Raw genomic sequence first — 5076 nt, forward strand, 5'->3', positions numbered from 1 at the left:
TGAAAAATTTTGACGTCATGTAGTGGAATCAAGTCGAGAAACTTTTCATGAAAGACTCCTTACTACTAATAATCATGAAGCTTTATATAAAGACGACAAGTAGAATTATTTTAGTTGAAGGAACTTGGAGTTTGGTTTGCATTGTTTGAAGAAAGCAACTGATAAAGGTAATATCAACGCCAATTCTAAGAAAGTAAATTTAGAAGTTATTCGTTCAGAGATGAATCTTTTGTTAGGCTTAATGTCGTGGAGTCGTCATAACATTGCCTTCCCAGAACAAATTAAAGCTTGCAATTGCCTTAACAACTGTCCGCGTAATTCATACAACAAGATTGGCAACAAATGAACAACCTATGTACTTGTTATGATTCTTGTTTTTGGAACCATGAAGCAATTTTATTTTGTAACATTTTAAATTTGTATTGAATTCCAATTTTAATAAGTAATTCCAATTTATTTATAGCGATGTCATTTTAATTTTTTTATACAATAAAAGGTAAAATGGTTAGAATAAATTTGATAATCCTAGTGTTATGTTAAACACGAGGTTTCTTTCGAAAGACGCGATACTTCAAATTCTCGGGGAGGTTTCAATATTTCAGGAACTTTGCATTTCGCAAATCATGAGATCATTAATTGAAATACTAACTTGTATTCCCTGAAATGTGTATCCACGTTGGAGGAGACTCGCATCTTATAAAACGCATAGAGGTTAGACGCGTTTTGTAAGACACAAGGTAGTCCTATGTATGCAGTTTGAAGGGTATTTTTCCAAAACAAAACTTGAATGGGAGGTATTAGTCCAATAAATTTTTTTGGGTTATTAAACTAATAATACCTTATAATCACTCATATTAAAAACAAACACAAAATCTAAGGGCAGAAGTATAAATACGGAGTTCTTGGAGGGCAATGTGTTCATTGCAGCAAAAAAGCTGTACTTAGTTAGAATGGTTTTAAATAATATGATGGAGGAAAGAGAATGTTCTTTTCAAATCCCAATAAATATGTATATATAAATCCACACAATATTTTCCTGTCTCCATCGTTTTCGTTACATATATCTCTCTTCGATTCAAGTAAGGCATTCTTATCCTCCTTTTATATATAATTTCGTTTGGTAGAAATTAGATGGGAAGAAAATTATTATTTTTTATATTAAAAATTGAATATTTTGTTTTGCACATGAGACAGTAATCGCCGGGTTCCATTTTGTCTGACAAGATCGACCTAATTAAAATTTCAGGTTAGGAGTTTTCTGGAGTAAGGGTTTGCTTCCTTTTTACCGTTCTTTTTGAAGTTTTAGTCTTTTTCACCGGATTGTGCTTGATTTGGGTCAATTTGGTGATTAGGGTTTTTGCTAAAAGTTTTCAATTTTTTTTCTTAAGAATTTTAAAGAGAAACTAGAAATTTGTTTGCTTATTGAGAGTTTTTAGTGTGAATTAAGATTAGTTTATATATTTTAATTATGAGCTAGAGAACGTTGGACTATTTGTTTACTTCTGAAACTAATTGTATTCACAAAAATGATGAATTTTGTGAGAAATGTTTAGTAGAGAAGATTTGTGGGAATATTCTTGACATGATAGCTGTAATAATTTTCTCTTGTTATCATGCTAAATTGGTGTTAATAAAGATGCTTCATATTAGATTTATGTGTGTGCCTTTTGTATTGGCAGTTCATAATATTCTCTCTTGCTTCTTCATTCTTTGCATCTTGGATTTGTTCCAACTCTTCATTTTTTTTACCATATTTTTGGACATGAGCACGGGAATATTTCTAAAAAACTTGGAATACATTGAACATGCCACGTGTTGGATACGTACATATATATTATTGATGTTCTCCTGCTTTGTGGGCCATTACTGTTAATCAACATTTTCCCCTTTGATCGAGATAATTTGTTTTAGGTACCAGTTCTTATCAAGTAAATTGATCATTTGTATGAATATAGGCTCATGCCATCTATGTCCATAAAGTGTCATGCTTTCCATATGACGTCTATTGATATGTAACTTTAGGAGTTGAATGGCTTGTGGTTCTTCCTCTTTTCTATATGTTCTTGTGTACCTCCTCTATTTTGGGTCATTGACTGTTGGTTGGTTACGTTGCAGGAGAGTAGAGAAGATGGACTCTCATGATGAGACGTGCCGTCAATCTCCGGAAAGTCGCATCCTATGTATCAATAACTGTGTTTTTTTTTTGGAAGTGAAGCTACCATGAATATGTGCTCCAAGTATCACAAAGCAATGATCCTGAACCATAAGCAGCTGCAAGCGCAAATCATAGCATCATTCATTGGAAGCATTATTAGTGGAAGCTCTAGTGGGAATGATAACGGACCATATATAGCACCTGCTTTGGCTGTACACTTTTGAAAATTTTGAGTCAAAAATTGAATCATCCATCAATCCATCCCTTAAGAAATTTTGTGGGATGAAAACAAAAGAGGGTCCCAACAGGTGTACTGCGTGTCACAAGCGTGTCCGTTTGACAAGATTTAACTGCTGCAGTTCATCAGTACTCCGACGAACACAATTGTCCTTTCAACTATAGGACTGCCGCTCGAGATGCTATTGCTAAAGCCAACCCCGTAGTCAAGACCAAGAAGCTTGATAAGATCTAAAGTGTCGAGGATGAAGGTAGAGATTTGAGTAATGAAATACTATGTATCTCCTTCTACCCATTTGTGTCATCAGCTCAATCATAGTGAAGGTTAATGCAAGTTGGGTGCTTTGTCTCATCATTAGGTTATCCCCTTGATTGATATAAGAGAGTTGCAAGTCCATGATAGGGAGGACATCGTTGCAGTGTAAGGAAAGATTGTATTCCTCGTCAGTTGGTTGGCATTACATGAAGTTTGCCCCAATTTGTATGTCTTTATTTTTTGCTGGTTTGATGGGAACATCGACTTGATTACCTTGTAATGCTTTTTTTTTATATATATAATTTTATATTAAGGTATTTGTGTGCATTATCAACAATTAAAATATCTTGTAAACATCTCATATTATTAAAAAATTATATTCAAATTGAACCTATCAAATTTATTATTTGGTCGTAGTTATCTCCCTTTTAGAGTCTTCTTCAATATGTGTAATGATGGAAACCGACAATTCAACAACATAAGAAAACAAAAAAATAATTAATAAAAGTGCTAATTACCTTGTTCATGTCACATATACCAAATTCTAATCATTTTCTCACGAAACGTGATATGGAATTATGTTACCACTAACAAAATAACACGTAACACTTTAAAAATAATTTTTTAAATATAAACCCATTTCCTCCCTTATTTCCACGTGGATTGTAAATAGTCTCATTTTTTTCTTCTAACTGCATTCAGTTCATTAGAGAGAAGTTTCATGATTTGAGTTGAATCATAGAAAAGTTCAGATTATCCACTTCGATTTCTTTCAAATTGAATTTTTTAAAAATTAGGGTTATGATTTCTAGGTAAGAGCGAGGTTTCCTTGTCAATGGGGGAATTTCTCAAATCTGAAAAGGGTTTAGTCTGAGAAAGGTTCTTCGACTTCTCATTTGGTTTGAGGTAAATATCCATTATCTAAATTTTGATAATGCATTCAATCTTTTTGAGTATTTGTTCTTTGTTCTTCGGATGGGTATAGTATTTAGGATTTTTCAGAAGTTTTAAAATGTGATAATGTTTTAGTTTTGTTACTATTTTTTATCTTTAATTTTGATTTATTTCAAAGAGTGACTAGTCTTGCTTTTAGATATTCGATTTTGGTAGAGCTTTGAAGAAAGTTATTGAAAAGCAGATAATATTTTAAAAGTGTAAGTATTATTTTTACATTTTCAATTTAGATTGAAAAATGAGATCTCCCCACCTATTCCTTCCACAATTAATCAACATGTTCCACCATCAAATACTACTAACAAGGATAAGGGTAAAAATAAAGCAGTTAAAAACGCCTAGAAATCAATCTACAAGGCCAAAGAAGAAATTCCATGACGATAACACCAAAGAGAGGTTGCAAAAGAGGAAACAACCATGGAAGTAGATGCATTCTTCCTTAGCATTTTCTTGTTAAACTCTATTTAAGGAGCTAGTAAATGAAATTCTCTTTATCATATTTTGTGCAACTTTGCTTTAGGAGGCAGTCGTAACTTTATATATTTTGTTCAATCTTGAATGAAAATTTGGTCAGTTTTTATATTTTGTTCAATCTTGAATTGAAATTTTAGTCAACTCTATTGAAGATTAATTTATTAATGCAACTATAATTTTTGGTCAACTCTGTTGAAGGTCAGCAATGCAATATAACACAAACATCTTTGGTATTGTAAGTGAATAAAATCAAAAAGCATGGCACTTAATAAATGCTTACATCAGTGTAAATATGTATATATCCCAAAAACTGTAACACTTAACACATACTTACACCGATGTAAGTGAATAAACTAAAAAAATATAGCATTTAACACATACTTACACCGATGTAAGTATGTATATCTCCCAAAAAGTGTAGCACTTAATACATACTTACACTGGTGTAAGCATGTATATCTCCAAAAAAAATGTATCACTTAACACATACTTACACCGGTGTAAGTGAATAAAAAAAAGTAACACTTAACACATACTTATACCGATGTAATTATGTATCTCCAAAAGAGTGTAGCACTTAATACATACTTACACGGTGTAAGTATGTATATCTCCCAAAAAGTATAACACTTAACACATACTTACACTAATGTAAGTATGTATATCTTTTAAAAAGTGTTACACTTAACACATACTTACATCGGTGTAAGTGAATAAAATAAGAAAGTATAGAACTTAACACATATTTATATGGGTGTAAGTATGTATATCTCCCCAAAAAGTGTAGCACTTAACACATACTTACATCGGTGTAAGTATGTACTTCTCTCAATATAATTATAACTTTAATTTATTAACGGTTAACCGTCCATTTATCAAAATTCATAAGTGTAATCTTAACATTAATCTTTAATCATCATTTTTAACGATTCACTTAATCAAAATCGTTTAGCATTAACGATTCGATTAATTAGCATGTTAAATGTAACAGTTATATTGA

General features: G+C 31.6%; 1 pseudogene; it reads left to right on the plus strand.

The window, feature by feature from the left end:
• The first annotated feature begins 2128 nt into the window (after positions 1-2128).
• Positions 2129-2627, plus strand: LOC120135575 (annotated as a pseudogene).
• The last annotated feature ends 2449 nt before the right edge of the window (positions 2628-5076 follow it).

The sequence above is a fragment of the Hibiscus syriacus genome, unplaced genomic scaffold (assembly GCF_006381635.1).
Source record: "Hibiscus syriacus cultivar Baekdansim isolate YM2019G1 unplaced genomic scaffold, ASM638163v2 tig00110610_pilon, whole genome shotgun sequence".
Taxonomy (NCBI): Eukaryota; Viridiplantae; Streptophyta; class Magnoliopsida; order Malvales; family Malvaceae; genus Hibiscus; species Hibiscus syriacus.